This window comes from Phlebotomus papatasi, chromosome 3, assembly GCF_024763615.1.
Source record: "Phlebotomus papatasi isolate M1 chromosome 3, Ppap_2.1, whole genome shotgun sequence".
Classification (NCBI taxonomy): Eukaryota; Metazoa; Arthropoda; class Insecta; order Diptera; family Psychodidae; genus Phlebotomus; species Phlebotomus papatasi.
In genome coordinates this window covers 78,364,024-78,384,906 of record NC_077224.1, presented here as the reverse complement: position 1 = coordinate 78,384,906, position 20,883 = coordinate 78,364,024, and the positions used below count along the sequence as shown (strand labels likewise).

Sequence of the window (20,883 nt, the reverse complement as noted above, 5' to 3'; positions counted from 1 at the left end):
GTCCCGAGTAAGTCATCAATTCATTGGCATTCTACCCTCTTGTTTCTGTGTCTCAATTGACTCTTGGGTGCTACCGATTGCACACTTATGGGAAATTCTTCCTTCTACCCCAATCCAAACCCTTTTGTCAATTTTTCCACAGTAAATTTCACCTCTCTCTAGCTTTCAAGCGAGAAAAAACTTTTGACAATTGGAAGAGAACATCAAACTTTCCAAATAAATAAAACTACTTTTTAATTTGAAAGCATTCGCACTTAGGACGCAAAGTCAAATGCCATAATAGAGAACTTCCTCTTCTAACCAGAATCAATGCACATGATTCAGGAATTCCAAGGAAAAAATCACGAATAAGCTTATAAAGTTCTAACGTATTTTGTGGATACATAAAAAAGTTGTAGAAAAGGATGGGGCAGTTTCAGATAGTTGAGGATTTTTTTTTGAAGACTCATTTACCAAACGTTTATGAACATTATTCAAACTAATTAAATTCAATCTTTTTTATTAAACAGGTTGCAATGGGGTGCAATGGGGTGCAATGGAATAATTTTGAACAGAATATGAATTTAAACTCTGAGATTTCCTAACTGTTTCAGATGGGCATAAGAAAAGTACCACCAGAGAGATATAGATGTTTCTGATTGTAGGGGTTCAACTTCTTCGTAATCACCTATTTCTTTTTACACATCCCAAGGGGGAGATATTAGAATAAAAATATGTACACCACTTCCAGACACTTCCACAATTTATATGAAAGAGCTCTTTACACTTCCCACATTTGGGAAAACTCCCGGAAATACTGCAATACTTCCAACACTTCCTGCACTTCATGCACTTCTCATACTTAGGAATCAATCATTTATTTAATATTATTAAAAATCTATTTAAAGATTCTCAATAAGTTCTTATGTATATTTTATTTTAATATTTTGCCCATATTTTGAATTTCTTGCAGCAAATATTCTTGCATAGGGTAGAGTCAGCCCTTTTCGCCATGTAAGCACTTTTTGGCCACCTAAGATAAATCAGCTAATTTAAGGAATTTAATAATAAATGGTACTTCTACTCTCATAATATGTTCTATTCCACTATTTTAATGGGTTATCACGTCTCTTAATTATTTAAAATTCATTTTAAAATAAGTGGCGAAAAGTACTGAGTCAAGAACAATTGGTGAAGATGCAAATTTTTCAATGAGATTCACTAAAATTCTCGAAAAGTATCCTAGATATTTAGATAGATGTTGATTCAAAGTATCGTTATACAATAATTCATTTTCGTCTGACAAAAATTTTACACCTAAGGAGACCATAAAAGCTTAAGGGTGACGAAAAGTACTGACTCTACCCTACTAACAATATTTTAATATTACTTGTGTTTTACGATCAACACACTTTCTTTCTATGGATTTTCAAAGACCAGTGAAGCTACTTTTGGAAAAGAGAGGCTCTAAAAAAATTGTATTGTCGTTTCTAATTTATTAAAACTGTATTGGAATGTCTGTAAGAGACCAAAAGTACGAGTGCAACAACTAATTTAGCACTTCAGAAGTACAAAAATTTAAAAAATTTACAAAAGTACAAAAATAAGACCAAAAATTTCTTAACAAAGTTAAATTCGAGAAGTCAAGTGGGAAGAACGATAAAAAATCATTTTTCCAATTTATTATTTTTTATGTCTGTATAGTGCATAAATATCATTCATGCATTTTAAAAAATAAATATTTAAAATTGTATCGAAAATAATTGTTTTACAAAAGTTGATCATTTTTTATCGGCTAAAAGTTTCTTGTTATGTTTGAAAAAATTACTTAAGTTACTGTGAAAAATAGATCATTCGACAGAATAGTGGTCAGATCAGTGAGATATCTCTCAGGTTACTCTTAAAACCCCATGTATCACCACGCTCTTACTTCATTGCCGTTATCCCCAAAGACTTTATACCCGTTTAAGCACAGCACAGGATCCAGCAAATCGTGTATTCCGGAATTGGATAGAGAGGTCTTTGGTCAAAAGGTTATGAGCGAAAAGTACCATAATAACCCGTAATAGTTCATACAGTTCCTACAGATCCCCTTATTCCTTTCAGTGAAAAGATGTAGCACCCATGTATTGAGCTTTTAAATACATCCAAGCTTTTCTAAATAGCGAAATACGATCGAATTATTGTTTTCCAAAATCTTAATAATCTCTTCAATTGGATAATTTTTTCCACTCGAATACTCACAATATTGCCATCAATGTTAGAGACCATTTAAAATAAAGTCGATCTTCTCAATAATACCTACATCAATACAGGATACTCCTTAAGTAACAACATTTGCGAAAAAGTCCCAAGAACTTATACAATCATTCAATATACGATAAATTAGAAAAAAAAATCAAATTGATTTAAAGTCAACTACAACAGCTAAATCATTATTTTCGAACAACTACATGAATTTGCAATTCATATAAAAATTAAGGAAAATTATATTGTAATGAAAAAAACACATTTTTCATAAATCGTGAATGTTTTGAATAAATTTATAATCTTCAACTGAATATTTTATCGGAGAAATTACAACACAAATTAAGCTATAATTAATTTTAGCGTTATTTGCTCCGTTCATAACCGAGTTTGTAAATGTAAAGTGTCAACAAACATTTTCGGCCGCTCGGATTTAAAATCTGAGCTACAGTAGAGTCTCGCTATAGTCCATATTTGGTTCCAGATTTGACACTTGGGTCGCACTATAGTCCATGTAATTTTTCAAAATTATCAACGACTTTTAGTATTGAAATTGCTCGACGGCTTCCACTTTCTTTGCGATTGTGGTACTTGTCCTTGCTCTCTTCATTGTGGATCACAATTATCACAACTACTCAATAAAGTTTGCCAAAAATATTAAAATAATTATGCATGTCGCGTACTAAAAACATAATCTAACTTAAAGTCAGTGTTTTAAAATCAACGGTCGATAAATTGTGGACTATAGAGCGATGGCCTATAGCGAGACTCTACTGTATATGTAACAGTCTGCAAAATTCGGAATTAATCAGATCAGAGAAGACTTTATTTTCGGACACTCCCACTTCCAAAGACTTCCCAGCACTTCATTCTCAGCTGTACACCACTTCCGACCCTAATATCTCCCCCTTGACACGTCCTAAAATAGTGAAGAAATATCAAAATTAAAATTTCAATGTTCAAAATTACCACACTGTACCGTAACATTCAAATATTTAAATATACAAGACATCTCCCATAAATAAAATAAATATTCTAAATATTTATTTATATTGTAACTTTAATTAAATTTTCCATTGTGCCTTGTGTTTATGATGTGAATTTGGGTTGATAATATAAGAAAATTCAAAATATATCAATTATTATCAATAATGCAGTAAAAAATCAAAAATAATAGATGAAAAAACACCAGAATTATTATTATACCGAATTAAATAATGAAAAATGGAATAAAAATTTAGAAAGCGGTATTTATATCGAACTAAATTAAATAAACGGAATAAAGAGTAATTATAAAAACTAAAACAAATTATTAAATATTTAAACTCTTAAATATTTAGCATATTATTAATCCTTTCAATAGATGCATATGACCCTCGCCGCCGCGCGCCCGAGAAGCCTAGGGGAGACTGGGGCACATGTAACCATTTTCGATAGATGCGAATTTGAGGTGATTTTCCAAGGACATCGTAATTTTTTGGAAAATCTTTCTTAGCTAATGTTTTACCCTTGGGTATAGGCAATTCGTCGAGGGTAATGCGGATGCTGGAAAACAATTGAGTTTTCCATAAAAATAAAATTTGTGTCACTGTGCATTTTTCTCTTTTCACAAAATACCTGGGGTAGAAGTAACCACTTTCTGGGGAGGATGTAAACACCTTTTTTCCCACCCTTCAAATTAACTTTGCATCACTTTCAATTATTTTAATTACTTAAGAGATATATAAAGACTGTATATTTTTCAAAAAATCACGACACTTTTTACAAAGAATAATTAAAATAGCAAAAAAACTAAAAGCATGCATATCAAAAACATTTTTCAATGGATTTTCCCCATATTTTGACATCATGTGACTTTTTATTTAACACAGCGCCACCAATTTTTTTCGTAATCTATGAATTATAGATATTTCGCATGAAGGTCAATTTCCCGCTCTTTTACCTACTCATTTTGTGAAATTGAAATTGCCTGGTTACATCTACCCCAAATGCTGTTTTCTGACCAATTATTAATTCTTTTGAAATAATGAGAATCTCAATTTGTCTAGTAAATCCATAAATATAATCCTAAAAGATGTAGGAAAGAACTGGTATTGCTACATTTCGATTATTTTACACAGTTTTTAATTTCCAGGTGGAAATCCAAATGACCAAAATAATTGAAATATCAACATTTTCGGGAAAAATGATTTTTATTTTTAAAGTATTAGGATTTTATTGACCAATTCTTCTGTGGACATACATCCCCATGGTATCTATGAATGCTTATAGGTTTTATCCTCTGGAGTCTTAAAATTAATGAAAAAAATCACAGTGTTTACAACTACCCCAGTTTACTACTGCCCCAGTTCCCCCTATAATCCTTTCAATATCTAAAAGGGACAGATAATCCTAACCGGCTTATGTAGGTGAGATTCTTAACGTGAGCTAGCTCGGAGTGCATGCAAATTCGATTTAGAGCTGAAGTTGGGAGACGCCATTCAGTTATCTTGAATAAAATTCGTGAAATTATACAAATTTTGTATTTAAACCAAAATATCAAGGATTTGGATGAACTGACAGAAAAGTGTTATATGGGTGAAATGTAGACCAGAATGTTCTCTATAATTTTCCCATAGAACATGATCTCATCGATTACTCAGAAGCCGAGATAAGCGCGGTTTTTTGTTTCTTAACTCGTTTTTTCGACCAGATCGCCCCAAGTGTTCATTTGGTGAATTTCAACTATATGAAAGAATTGTAGTATTTTGTGAGACTTTCCATTTAAAACCCTATTTTAAGTGTCTTGGTGGAGTAGAGGCAGTCAAATTGGCATCTGAGTGATTTCAAAGCGTTATTATGGGAAAAATCATTTTTTTCACACTTAAACGGCAAAATCGGAGTGATAGCGTAGTCTGAGCGGAAAATGATGTATGGACGAAATGTAGAGACAAATGTGTTCTACAATTGTGTCGAAGTAATCATCAAAATCGGTTTAGCGACAGTCGAGATAATTGAGGTTATGTGATATTGAAATTGGTTTTTCGACTGTGGCGCCCCTGGTGTTGGTCCCACGAAGTTTAAATATTCTAAAAAGTTGTAGCATTTGGTGAGATCTTTCGTTTAAGCCCTCATTCATCAAAATCGGTCACATAGAACCGGAGATATGATTTTTTGAATTTCGTGAACTTTGACCCCTCATATCTCCGGTTCTATTGAAACCACAGCGCATATACGCACCATTTTGGAAACGTCCTAGACTGGACTACAACATACTAAAATTTCATTAACTTGCACAATGCCGTTTTTGAGAAAAGTGACTTTGAATTTCGATGAATTTTGACGCTATCACAGCGCCACCTGTGGTGACTTTTTGAACTTCCCTCTGAAAGTGCTCATCGAGACGAAACCAAAAAGGTAAAATTTAGGCCGCTATTTTTGTTTGATAAGTATAATCAACGGCTACAACATACTAAAATTTCAGCCCGATGCACAATGGAATTTTTGAGTTATTTAACTTATAAGATTTAAAAATTTTCTTTTTAATAATAGCGCCCCTAGCGGTGGTTTTATGAACTTGCGATGTTAGAAGGGGAAGTGGCATTTCACGAGAGCTTTCCAAAAAGCCCTCACTTTTTAAATTCTGACAATTAGAACCGGAGTTATGGAAAATTTAAAAAAATTTTTTTGGACCCTTATAGCTCGGGTCAGGGGGGTCGGGGGACCTTAAGTTTGATATTGATGGAAAGCTCTAAGGCCCAGCTATAACATACTAAAATTTGAGCCCGCTCGATGCCATAGGGGCGGAGCTATTGAGAAAACAAAAAAAAGGGGGGTCTTCAAAATGGCGGAAGGAGGGGGGGGGGGGTGGGGGGTCTATGCACCAAGTTGCAATTTTCACCTGATATATAACCTTTGCCGAAAACCGCAAGTCGATATCTTTTTTAGTTTAGGAGCTATTAAGCTCCAAAGAGCGGCCGGCCGGCCGGCCGGGAACGTAAAATAGCCACATATATATTCGTGATCAGGAAGTGGCGAAACACATTTTGGCCAAGTTTGAGGTCGATCGGACGACATGAAATTTTGTTAGGATTATAGTAGGTGAGATTGTTAAGAATCTCACCTAATAAATACTAATTAAAAACTAAAAGAATCACAAGTTTAAAAAAAACAATATCAAATATTTCAATAAAAATTCAAGAATTTCTCTGAAAGTTTCCTTTTTGTTGCTAAAACATTTTGAGATTAAGCTCTTTGTATTCACTTAATATGACATGAAAAATTTGCAGAATTTACTAAAGGATTTCCACAACATATTGTGGATGGAATTTATTTTTATCCGCATATGTTGGGATTTGACTCCACACGTATATTGTTCACTTAGCTTTGTGAGTTTTAAGATCAATAAACAGTTTCCATATCCTTAGGGTGGTGTTTTACCAGCATTTTCACCTGGTATGTTCACAAATACATAAGGATTTCCCTCTGGGAAACCCTTACCCGTCCCATCCAATGAAGCTTTCGCATGGTGCTCCTTTGTCCATTTCAGTGCATGATGGCGTGCAATGAATTCTCAAGTTACTTGCTATTTATCCTGGAAAACAAGAACACAAAAGGCGAATCCCTAATTGTCAACTGATACTCTGCATAATTACTTGTAGCAGTTTTTTTTTTTCATTCAATGCTCGGGGAAGTAGCTATTTTATCCCGCTGAGCTTTTCATGCAAACATGAATAGAGCTTTCACAAAAGAAAGAACTCATACATTCTCTCAAGGGACTTTTTGTCTTTTTTTCTGACTCCGCAGAAATTGATATAATTTACGTTATAAAAAGAAAGGAAAGATATAAATTGAATAAATTAAAAAAGTGACATTTTTCTAAAGCATAAAGCAGTACTTTTTTTATAAATAACGTATGGAAAGCTGTAGCAAAGTCGTTATTGTAATTTTTCGTTAATTGTATAATTCAAATGTCTGAATGTACAATGTAATATTAAAATAAAAAGGCTACGTTTAAAATTGCTCGAAAAAATTTGTTGACCTAATAAAGGGAACATTATTTTTCAAAAGAAGAATAAAAAAAAACAAAAATGGTCTAAGTTTTCCATTACGGGCTAAACGTTATAAATTTTGGATTAAAATTTTGAAGAATTTTTGAAAATATAATCTATTTTAACTGCTCGAACTCCAAGAGAGAGCAATTTCCACAATCGACTTTTTTTCAACTTCTCACCATCCTAATTGCCAAACGGCAAGAGATACTGACTTTCGGTCTTCGGTGACCACTAGTCAACATTTTCTATCGAACTAAATTACACAATTTCCCCCCATCCCTTCTATCCCCTCCAAAAACATATTTTTGACTTTGCAAAAAATTGTCCCTTGCGATTTCGTTCATTTTTGGAAATGTTTTGAGGGTAGTCCAGTTGAACATTTCGTCCTTAGACACCTATCACCGGAAAAATCTCCATCTTGAATTATTCACAGTCGAAGGTCAACCGCTCTGGAGGGCCTAATTTTTAACGGATTTGGATAAATTTGAACTTTTTCGAAAGATCTTTTAATTCTGAATCCGACTGTATCAGTCACAATCGGTGATAGATCGGGAAAGTAACGGTAATAGACCTATTTTAAAAATACTGTTTTTCGCACTTTTTCAGTCTTTTGACCCATATAAAATTCAAATGGTAAGATATATTAACTTTCGGTCTTCGGTGACCCCACCTCAAATGACATTATCTCGAAATTAATCTCTTTGTTTTTTCTCCCCCCCCCCCCTTCATGCGTTCCATATCCCCCAAAAATAGGTCAAAAATGAAGTTTTTCTAATTTTGCAAAAAAAAATGGCCCTGGCGATTTCGTTCATTTTTGGAAATGTTTTGGATGTAGTCCAGCTGAATATTTCGTCCTTAGACACCTATTACCGGAAAATTCACCATCTGGAATTATTGAATGTCAAAAGCTTAATTTTCATCCGATTTGGTCAATTAATTAATTAAAAGTTTAATAATTTTTTGAAACCTTCTTTTGAACAATTTTCAGCTTCAAAATGATTTTGAGGTGATTTATAGACAAATTAAAATGAACAATAATTTTAAATGCACCAGAAAAAATTGCGAAAAGAAATATAAGGCAGAGCGGTGGCAGCCATAATCCCGAAAGCCAAAATCCCGAAAGCCAAAATCCCGAACGCCAAAATCCCTAAAAGGCCAAAATCCCGAAAGCCAAAATCCCGAAAGCCAAAATCCCGAATTTCTCAAATCCTGAAAGGGATGGAATTATATGGAGGAAAATGTTTAGAATAATTTTCCAAGACACAGAAGATTTCCCTTTGCCTCCAGCAAGCGCGGGTGCAATCGTGGGAGTAGCTATGACACTTTTAAGAATTCGGGATTTTGGCTTTCGGGATTTTGACCCATTCGGGATTTTGGCTTTCGGGATTTTGGCGTTCGGGATTTTGACCGGGACCCATAGCAAGTCTGAATAACTCCACTGGCCGAGTTTTCAAACCGGCCGGACTACAGGGCACTTTGTAAACCTTGAGAGCAATGCCATGTTTTTGGGATTGCTCGAAAACACGTCGGGAACTTTTTTTTTTAATTTTTGGATATGTTTAAGAGACTTCCCATTTTTATCCTATGAAAATATCGTTGAATCATTCCTAATAGGGTAAGTGTGCCAAATTCCGGCCAGCTTGTAATTTCGGCCGTATTTTTCGTTCCTCGAATTCGCATGAATTTTTAGTTTTTGGATACTCTTGAGATTGTAATGCAAAAAAATAACGAAAAATGTCGCTTCGACGTGCAAGATAATCTGAAAATAAAGTTGGTCGAAATAGGCCACCAATGCAATGTCTACATTTTTATTCATTTTAAAATATATTAAGAATGATTTTAGAGAAAATAAAAATGATAAATTGTCTGCAAGGTTCCAAGCAACACTCCTTATAAAAAAAAGTAACAAAAATATTCTTATTAAAAATATTACATCTCAAACTTGAGACTTTGTCGCTTGCATGCAACTATGCCAAAATTTGGCACCCTTACCCTAACAGTTTTTCAAGGTCAAAGACTAAAAATGCTCTAGAGAACGTATTTATCATCGGATTGATATCACATTTAGGCTAGTTGGAAAGGTCTTGAAATTCCTGACAAACACGAACTGATTCCAATCAGTTTTGAATCGGTAATGAACTTCCTATTCTCACCTATGGTCATGAGATTTGGGTAATGACCGAAAGGGTAAGATCGCGAGTACAAGCTGCCGAGATGAGGTACCTTCGAGCGGTAAAGGGAATCACTCGTAGAGATCGAGTGAGGAATGTGGCCGTTCGTGAGGAACTAAGAGTCGAGGAGCTCCTTCTTCGGGTTGAGAGATCACAACTTCGATGGTATGGACATGTTCAACGCATGAATGAAGAAAGATTCCCCAGAAAAGCTATGCAAGCCATTGTGAGGAGACCTCGGCCTCGAGGCAGACCTAGGACAAGGTGGCTGAATCAAATTCAGAATCTTGCCTTGGAACGCCTCGGGATCGAACTCGAACATCTTCCTGAAGTGGCGGAGGACCGACAGGCGTGGGCTGCTAGATTGGATGTCATGGGCCCGCGACCCCAATAGGGATAAGCGGTTGAAAATGAATGAATCGGTAATGAACTGATTCATGACTGGTAACTAATTTTTATCCTAAAATCAATTTTATTACCCCTAAACTATTTTGGGGGATTTTTAAGTAATTTATGAAAAAGTTTAAATCGGTTGTGAATCGGTAAACGATAAATGTTGCGAAAGTGCTTTTGGAGTGTAGCACCTAAGTCAAGAGTTCGAGCATTTCGCAAACTTTTTTGTTGTAATATACCATTAATGTTTCCGTTAAACTACAGCTTTGTTATGTAAATTGTAAATACCACTAAGTAAAGTGGTATGCTTAATGGGCATACAGGTTAAGTGTAAGAAAAATGTGCTTAAGCATTAGAATGTGGTTGCTGGTCCGTGTGTGATAATTAATGTCCCTGTGAACATTAGTCACAATTACATAGATTAATTTCGCATTAATTATCAAGTCAACGATTGTATTAGCAATTTATGCACCATCGTTGCACAAACCACCACATTTTGTGGGGAATGGTGGGTCCTGGAGAATATTGGCCTCAAAATGCGTTCCAATTATGGTTACGAGGGAATGGAAACTGGAAGAATAAATTCTAACCAAGTGTTCTCACATTGACACTTCAGCACTGTGAACGGACAATTTATCACTAATGGGGGGACATTTTAGAGAGGACATAATACTCTATGGCTAAATATAGTAAAGAGTCACCCCTGCCCTCTCACCCCTGGCCCCGAGCTCAGATAAATTGCTTCCCATCTGAATAATTTGACGATGGAAAATATCATGTCACCGTCTTTGATTTTCCTCGATACTAGAAGCAAACATTGACACTGACGAGGTGAATTAAGTCATGTTGGGATACCCAAGAGACACGATTCCAAACTTGGTAGTTTTCCTTATACTCCGGAACATATACCTCTATACCCAAGTAACACATTAGAACACCTTCATTTATTTTAGATATTCAAACGATCGGGATAATCCAAAATCGGAAGCAGCCAAAATCCCGAACGCCAAATCCCGAAAGCCAAAATCAGGAACGCCAAAATCCCGAAAGGACTAAAATCCCGAAAGTCAATATCAAAAACCAATATCCCGAATGGTCAAAATCCTGAAAGGAATAGACTTATATGGAGGAAGATAATGTATAGAATAATTTCCCAAGACACAGAAAATTTTCCTTTGCCTCCAGCAATCGTGGGTGCAATCCTGGGAGTACCTATGACATCTTTGAGATTTTGGATTTTGGCTTTGGGAATTTTAGCCAATTCGTGAATTTGGGTTTCGAGATTTTGGCGTTTGGGATTTTGGCTTTCGGAATTTGGGTTTTCGGGATTTTGACCGGGACTCTATATAGATAGTTGGCTTTTCAAACAGTTTCGCCAATATCTAGTAAATATAACTCTTTGTAAAAAAATTGAAAATTTATAACTAAATACGAAATTTTCCTGCGAACGAAGATTTCAACGGAAATTTTCATTCCTTATGGCACCACCACAAATAAAGAAAAATTTCATAAACTCAAAATTCACTTATCTTTCTTTCTTAAAATATTTGCATAAATCTATCCCACTCTTTCAGCCTCAAAATTGGACTGGACTATGTTTAATTTGTTATGATGTTCAAAAGAAGAAGAAGAGTGCGAAAGAGTAGGCTAGACATATGCAAAAGTTTTTAAGAAGGAAAGGGATGTGTGTTTTAACTTCAATAAATTTTTCTAATCTAAAAGTCATGCCGAACTCATAGGAATTTAAAATTTAAAATAAGTACAGTTATTCCATCTCCTGTTTTTATTAAAATTCATTTCAAAACAAGTGACCAAAAGAATTTAAATAATCACAGTTCGAAAAAATGGATATTTTTCAATGAGATGTATAAAAATTCTCAAGATATTTCAAAAATATAAGGAATACACGGATAAATATTGCTTCAAGTCAACTCTATACAGCAATATCCATTTTAATCTGACAAAAATTTCAAATTTTACGATGTTTTTAAAGCTTAAAGTGACGAAAACTACTTATCTACCCTACTATTCGCTCGGTAAAAGTTCAAGCAGTGAAATTGTTATTTTATAGTTGAGTGAATGCCAAAATATTGCTATATATATTGCGGAAAAACTAAAACTTTTATTTGGTCCGTTAAGATGATAAAAGCAGCATTTCTTGCGAAAAATACAATACCAATTATGCTAAACATTGTCACATCTTGCAGTAAGACTTTTTTCAGGGAATATAAATTTTTGTTGGCAAATGAGATAGCGCCATAATTTTTTGCAATACTGATTTAAATTTATTCATTACAATATTCACAATCTCATCAAAAGTTCAAAGAAATATATAAGGATTCTGCAGAGGTGCATTAGTAAATAATAGAAAATAATTTGGTTTTATTTTTTATTTATATTTTTTTATTATTTATTATTTATTATTTTTATTATTTATATTTAATTGCCTAAATTTTTACTAAATAATCCAGCCACAAAAATGATGCCTCCTAATGGGTTAATTGGGTCAAAAATATAAAAGTACAGCATGTTTTTCTCTTATTTTTTTTTTAGAATAATAAAAAAAAATTTGTTTCAAGCTCTTGGGCGTATGAAAGTACAACACTAATACTACATTTTCTAATATTTTCATTAAAAAATTTTAATACTTCAGCCGTTTTGTTCTGATTTTCGGAGGCATTTTTTGAAAAAACAAACGTTTCGATAGACAAAATTTCTTGGAGTCAGAAATCCAAAAACCAAATATTTCTCTTATTCTTATATAACTTTCTGATAAGTTAAAATAGTCCTTGAACCAAAGATTTTTGAAAAAAAATAAATTTTGATTTTTATGAGAATTTTATATAAAAAACTATTTTTGACATATTTTACACCACGTTTCGTTTTTTAGAATAAATTGTGATCAAATAGGCATAAGTCATTCGATAACGAGTTTAACAATTAGTTTTAAAAAAAGTTTAAATTTTCTAAATAAAAATTTTAGAAAATATGGGTATAAAAATTGTACTTTTATGCCTAAGAGATTGAATTATACATAAGTTTTTTATTACAACTGAAAAAAAAATTAGAGAAAATATTCTATTTGTTTTAGTGTTCATGACCCACGTAACCCCTTTACCAGTAGTTTCTTAAGCGATTTTATTCACTGTAGGCAGTTCGTAGTCTTCAGGATCTGTCAGATGTTACGTTCTACGATTGGTACAGTACTTCTTAAAAATTCTTAAAGCAACACTTGAAAATAAACATACCTATTCAAATTTTCCAAATTATATATAGGGGAGACCGGGGTACCTATAGCCAGGAGTAGAATTAGTCAGTGGATTTTTCTCGTTTTTCTTAAAATGTACATCGAGCAAAGTATTTTTTAATGAAAGTAGGAACACATCCCCATATTGCCAGAAATATTTATAAGTCTGATCCTTTTTTTTTTTGTTTCCCCCCTTACCTGTCCCCCCTTACCAAGGTCTTAGGCCTTTAGGCCTATTCTGACCAGTATCCTGTGTAGAAAATCCTTTAAAAACCAAAAACGTCCACAAAAATATATACCAAAATCATCAATCTATAAATTTAAAATATCTCCCAAATACTGAGGAAAAACAATAAAAATTTAAGACGGGAACCTTGCACATTAATGGCCGTACTGGAAGTCTGATCCTATTATCCTACAATTTAGAAGCATTTTTATAAAATGGGTATAAAATTGTAATTTTGATGGTACAGTTTGTGGACCAGCATTTGGTTTTCTGAGTTTCTATTCAAGATTTCATAGTTTCACCTCGTTTCTGGTTTAATAAACCTAATTGAAAAATATTTTTCACTTGGATAATAATTATCCAATTTTTATATAAAACGGTAAACACTGAAACAGCCCTCGGGGCAGTTGTAGCCACTCTTCCGTTGCGGTCTAATACTATCAATGATTTTTTACTAGTACATGGATATGAAAAAGTACTATTGATATTCCAATTCCAAGCAATATTGCCATTCGGATGAAAAATTTGTGAAATAGATTTTTTAGGATATTTTCCTCAATTTTGCCGCAATTTCAAAAATGTCATAAAAAAGTCGGCTAAAGCCTTTTTCTTTAGGTTTAAGTGACATATTTGGCATCAGTGGGCTTCAGTGTATCAAGCGAAACAATATTTGGTATCTCCAGTTTAAAATTTCGTCTGGAATTCTGGTGGCAATTAGTACCCCAAAAGTGGCTATATCTTCCCAGGCCGGGGCAAGTATAGCCAATGTGTCATCCTTTTTTTATTATCCTCTCTAGAAAAACTCAAGGATTTTAGAGCCTTGGACTACACTGTTTCATACAGCCAATATCCTAATGCTACTTATGAAATATAAAAACATTAGACAAACCTTATCATTTTTTTCACAAATCATGCGCGAAAAAAAAGCATCATTTGCTGGCTAATTCTACCCCTATCTCCCCTACTATAACATCGAATTAACGGCTAGTGTACACATCCGCACGAGAGTGAGTGAAGGGTCAATGCGATAAAAATGATTATTAGGCAAACCTCTACTTGATATAATACATCTGATCAATTTATATACCACTATACGATTCGCCTTTGATACTTGGGTATTATCATACATATTGTGCATCGCGCGAAAATGAGATTGAGGTCTTTCCATAAAAGGTAGAACACGTGCAGGAAAATTCATTAAAGTCCTTATCCCAACTACCTCAGTTTCGCCGGTGTTGAGTATGAAGAAATCAAACTCAATTTAATTTAATTGTTCGTGTTTTCGCATCTTTAGTTCTTGTTCCTCAGAGCATATTGTGGCTGTTGGGGTTGATGTTGAAGACTGGGTAGTGCTAGTATGGGTGAATGCACCACCCCATTCTCCAAATCTACAACAATGTAATTAAGTTTGGTGAGAGAGCATCATACATATATATGTTTTTCCATGTGTAGGATGAGATATTACCATGTGCAAAGCTCACCTCTTCTCACCCATGCTAGACCGAGATAACAATGACATTAGAGGTAACAAGATGTGAGAAGAGTAGCTTCGTATTCCGCCCCACCAACAGCCCTATATCCCTTTTGTCCATAGTATGATATATTCTTGGGTGAGTCATTCACCCAAACTTAGTGGCATAATTTTCCTCTAACATCATCAGATTCCCTCCAAAATTTGCATGTTAATTCATTCTCTGGCACCACCACTCTTGGACAATGAGAATCACCGGGAACGAATCTCCATCAGATTGGAATTTTGAAAGGATAGAATGGCTCCTGAGGCACAGGAGAAAATTCTCTCTATGCACCTGATGGAGATATGCAATGTTTCTTGGTACTGCAAATGAATTCATCTCTTCTTCTATTAAGATCTTGAGAGTTAACACAAGAGTTAGCTGAATGAACAGGGAAAGCGAAAAGGGAAAAGATGTCTTGAGAGACAGCTTGTACAGGACTTTTTCGAACAAAGCCTGCTCATGCATAGTGCTATTTTGTACATTTAACCTACAAATCTGCATTCAGCTGTCATTCAACTCCTTCCAAGTTTTACTGTGTAAATCCTTGAAATGGAAAATCATTCTAAATATTGCAAAAGGTAGAATTTTATTGAGTTAAAAAAAGTTAATAATTTTTATTAAGATAAGTTGTAATATTGATTTGAATTCAACTTATGTCAATACTTATGTTTATTGAAAAAGTTTTGTATTTTTGACATAAATTTGGAGAAGAGGGGCTCCTTTGAATAATTACCTCTTTAGATTGAAGTAGATGAAGTCATTTGTCTATCCTGATGGCACATAATTTTAATATATGTAAATAATCGAAAAATTAGTCATTATTAACTTCAAATAAGCAGCTACTAAAAGCGTTGCTAAAATTAATTTTAGATAAACTATACCGAAGAGAGTAAGAACCAACATTTTGGAAAAGTTAAATAAAAAGTAAAATAGTTTCAGTAAAATAATTAATCTCGAGGGTTTAACCTTAGCTTCCGGAGTTGTTTTGCAATATTTAGTAGTTGAGATCTAATTTGCGAGACATTTTTGAAAAGAAAAACTTGCTTTTCTGTGGAGAAGATAACTTAGAGTATATTCAACTGAAGTCAAATATTTAACTACTTTCTGTTAGCATTTAAGTTATACTCGTAGGAGAAAGTATTCTCTATTCGAACGTTGGAACGTTCATGCCTTTGCATAATGTGAATTTTCTTTAATTTTTCCTAAGAGACTTACACATTTCTATTAAATATTAGTGAAATTATCATCAATTATTGATAATTAAGTGACAATTGTATTTAAGTTTTTTAGGAAAAATAAAAGAAAATTCACATTATTCGAAGTCATGAACGTTCAAAGGGAGAGTACTTTCCGCTACATAAATGAAAAACTTATGTTTCCTTAACCGGCACTTAATTTGGGAGACAAAAAGTAGTGTAAAATACACCGAAAATGGTAAAATTATTGTATAAAAATTCTCCAGAAAATATCAATTCCATTTTTATAGAAGAAAAACCTCCGTTAAAGTACGGGTTTAATTCATATGATTACAAGAAATCTTTTTTTCGTTTTACTATTAGCTTTGAGTAATTTTGTTGACCGCAATGTAAGTTTTATTCGAAAATGCCTCAATAATATCATAACGGCTGCATTTTGAAAATTTTTAAATCAAAATTTCAGAACATATAGTTGTAATTCTATTTTTTATGCTTAAGAGCTTAAATAAAATAATTTTTTTGATATGTTGAATAAAAAATATTGAAGAAAATATAACTATATTTTTTAATTTTCGTGATCCAAAGGGGAAAGTACTCTCCCTTCGAACGTTCATGCCTTCGAATAATGTGAATTTCAGATTATTCGAAGGCATGAACATTCAAAGGGAGAGTACTTCCCCCTAACTCCTTAACTGTTCGTTTGTTTTCCCAATTACTAATACAGGGGTCATATCATATTGACTTCCGATCTTTGATGACAATCATTCGCACCACCACACCCAACCTAACATTTGTATCGATTTGAGGTACGTCTAAGATAATCTTTTGAAATGACATTAAACTCCTCAAAGTAATTCCTATAGAAGTTTATCTAATATATTAGTTCAAGAAGCTATATGGGACAGTGCCATAGGAGAGGCTTTTGTGGTCTTTAGTAGTTCAATCTTGCGTAAAAAGCATCTCCTTCCCGTAATCTCATTAATTACCACAGATGAATTATCCTCAAATTGAAGTGGTCAAATTTCCCATCACCTCTCTAACAGTTTCACCAATCATTTCGAGGATTCTCTAGCAACCGCATCACAAATATCCTACCACATGGTGAGATTATTGCAATAAATAACATTTGGGGTCACTGCAGACCAAAAGGAGTCCTTTACACAAGACAACAACTATATGAGAAGCTAACGAACCGGAAGAGAGCCATGGCAACACTCTCATTGTCTCCCATGTATGCATATTAAGCTTATCCTTTTATCTTCTTTCATTCCATAAATTGATGCCACTTGGCAAAACGACACAGATGATGAATTTTGCTGTTAAGCAGAGAGGATATGTGTCCTGTGTGTCCTCATTGGCAATGCATCAATTTCCTGAAATTACTTCACAATGTTGCCAATTCAAAGCCAAACACTTTGAATAGTGGAAGAGATGTCACTTTCAGAAATTGGATAGTGAATAGTCGTCAAAGGGAATTAATTGGACAAACACTTCAAGAATTTAATTGACAGATAAAATGAGCATTTTAGAATAATTTATGTTCACAAAAAGTAATAAGATATGGGAGAAATGCTGTAATTTTGAAACTAAAATTTAGGAAAAGCTTGAAACACTTTAGTAAATGTTTTAAAAATTAGACATTATATTTACGTAATAATAAGGTATGACTTAACAAAATAATTTAAAAAGATCTTTTCGTTTCAAACTTTGTACTGAACCAGATTTGAACTCACAACTGTGATAGTCGAACCAGGGTAGCTGTCTCATTGCCCAACTGTGTTATCACACTTGCACATTAAAATTTTAATATGATTCATATTAATTGTCACTGGTGAGAGTCCAAATGTGTAATTTGCGTGTTTGAATCATTTTATATTCAAAATTTGATCTATTTGTTGATAAAAAGGTAGACTTGGCCCGCAAAATTTGATATAAATTAATTTATAGCATTAATGCGATTTTCTCTTTAATTTTTTAATGTGAAAAATATTTATGCTTTAGGTAAATTTAAACTCATTTTTGCAGGCCAAGTCCACTTCTTTATCAATAAAGAGAAAAACCCCAAATATTAAGTGACTCAAAGACACAAATATCATATTTGGACTTCACAAGCGACAATTAATGTGAATCACATTAAAATTTTAATGTGCAAGTGTGATAACGCCGTAAGAGCCTAAAATGATTTTACCATTGCTACATTATCGAGAAATATATTCTGTTATTAAGGTAATAAATATTAATAATTTCTATTTCAAAAATATTGGTTATAAAATGATCACTTGAACCTGTTATTAGCTAAGATTCTTTACAATCTCAGCTTTTTTTCTTTTACAAACATTTTACAAGCAAAGCCAAGAAGTCATTAGATGTTTTATTATACAAAAAGAGAAATAAAAAGAAGCTAATTTTCTAGGTAAAATTTACGTATTTATTACGTTATATAGAATTATTAATTATTTACAATTACGTAGTAGAATTTACAGCATAGCTAGACTTAAATTCTAAATGTGAAAATAATGTAAGATTTACACATTAGTACCAGCGTCCGGTCCTCAAAGTAACTTTTATATAAAGTAAAAGTTACTTATTAGTTTCTTTTGAAATAATGAAAACGATTTAAGGAGTGCAATATCGTTTAAATTGTTCTTATAAACCAGTTATTTATTACATTATTTAAATCCCACACAAAACCAGTTTGAGCAGGCACTTAAAATGAAGGATGAACCCTTAAATCTGTACATGACAGTCACGTGAAGTGCAGAGAAATGGCATACATGAGGAAATTAGGGAAGTTATTTGTGGTGTGTTCAATGAGAAGGAGCAAAAGTTCCCATGAGAAAGTGAAGACAAATGGTTGGAGATTAATTAAGATTCGTGAATCTTGAAGAAGGGACAGTAGCCTGGGATGCCTGGATAGATGGTGGATGCCAGCGAATTAATTTGTGGCTCTCAGTTATTACACGACAAGAGGAGCTTTTCCCAGCGACTAATTGATTATATACATACCAACTTCTTGATTCCATCTTCCCTAGATTTTGCTTCAAATGCACGCAAAGTCCATGTAAGGTGCTATCCAACATCCTTCCCTTTTGCTTCATCCTTTTGGGTACATCACCAATATTTATACCACAAATACAACAATGTACCAAGGAAAATACATTCCACTCAGTAAATTTATGGGAAAGAGTAAAATTAATTTTTATATGAAGAACAAACAATCAGAGTTGGTAAGCTCCTCAATTCATATCAATTTGTATATTGCTTTGACTCTGGTAGTATGTCCTCATTCCAGGAACCACCATTCGTTCATATATTGAATGGGTAAAATGTACATTTTCATTACGAGACAGTGGAGTCATAAAATTTCACCTCCAGTTCCCATACAAGTTTTACGTAGCGAAAGTTATTTCCATTATTGCCACGATATTCGAGCTGGACTTATGAGGGGAAATTGCTATTGACAAAACGCTAGAGACTTAAAGACTTAATTATTTGTGCAATCGTTTGTCTCCTCTGAATTTGGGGTGGGAAAAATAGGTTGTTGCCTCCCGGGTAGTACAGTAATGTTATATACAGTAAAGAACATTAATTTTGATACTCAGAGTTAAAAAAAACAATCATTCTACTATGGGTATACTTAAAAAATAAACTGTATAATATAATATAAACTCATTAAATTTAATTTTTATTAAACAATTTTATCATCCATATTCTGCTTAATGTATTGGAGTTAATGGAATAACATTATTCTTGTAATTAATCGTGGATTAAATGAAATGTGTTTTCAATCAATAGTAAACTTTCTATAAAATCTCTATAATTTTTTATATATTCTCAATACCTGTAATAGTAATGTGGGACATCATTGGATAATACTCTGAGAGTAAACTAAATGTCACTCGATTAGCCATTTATAATATAAAATAAATGTTGCACTCTTTATACAAAAAAAAATTATGCTAGTTCTCAAGGTTTTCAAAGTTTTCAAATTCTTAAACAATAAGCAATATAGACCTTTTTCAATATTTACTAGAATAACGCATTAGAAAATCCAAAGACGCTAAAATACATTTAAGAAAAAATATAGATATATATTTTTTTGTTATAGATATTTTTTCAGAGCTTTCAATTCAATTCAATTCAATTTATTGTTACACATAGTGTCTTACAAATCCATAGATTTTATATTAAGACTATACAATTCATTTTTTTCGTTGTTGCTGCCGATTCCCTGGTGATTTCTCCTAAAGCGCTTCTATCAATAACTTCTTAAATAGAACATCTTCATTTGTATTTTTTAGTTCGCTTGGTAAATTGTTATAATTATTTATTGCATGGTATAGTGTATTGAGTTTATTGCAAATTTCGTTGTCTTTGGTTTTATATTAATTATATTTCCTTTATTTCTTCTGAATATTTTTCTGGTAATAGCATTTTATTACAAAATGTCAAAAATTCTGCTCTATACAGCGGAAAGGATCCGAACTCATAACTGCAAAAGTCGAACTAGGGATCTCACAATTAAAAGCCTGACTGACGATCTTATTCAAAGCTTCACGAGATCCCCTAGAGTGTAATTGACCCTAAGAGTTTTCATTAAGAAATAAATATCTTGATCCGTTCAGATCTCTCATGACACGAAATATATGAGGAATCAAATACTAATACTAAAATGGTTATAAAAGACACCAATTTTATTGTCAGAACTTGATAATCTAATCTGATATGAAAAGCTCTCTTTGGAGCCTGGCAGTATCACTCCTAGGAGTGCTTAAAAGTGTGTAGGGGAGACTGGGGCACATTTAAACATTTTCAATAGATGCGAATTTGAGGTGACTTTCCAAGCACATAGTGACTTTTTGGAAAATATTTCT

At 33.2% G+C, this 20,883-nt stretch overlaps 1 protein-coding gene across 2 annotated transcripts in view; it reads left to right on the top strand.

Moving 5' to 3' along the window:
• The window catches only part of LOC129805899 (uncharacterized), a 304,927-nt gene that overhangs the window by 88,953 nt on the left and 195,091 nt on the right, over nucleotides 1-20,883 (top strand). The window lies entirely within an intron of this gene.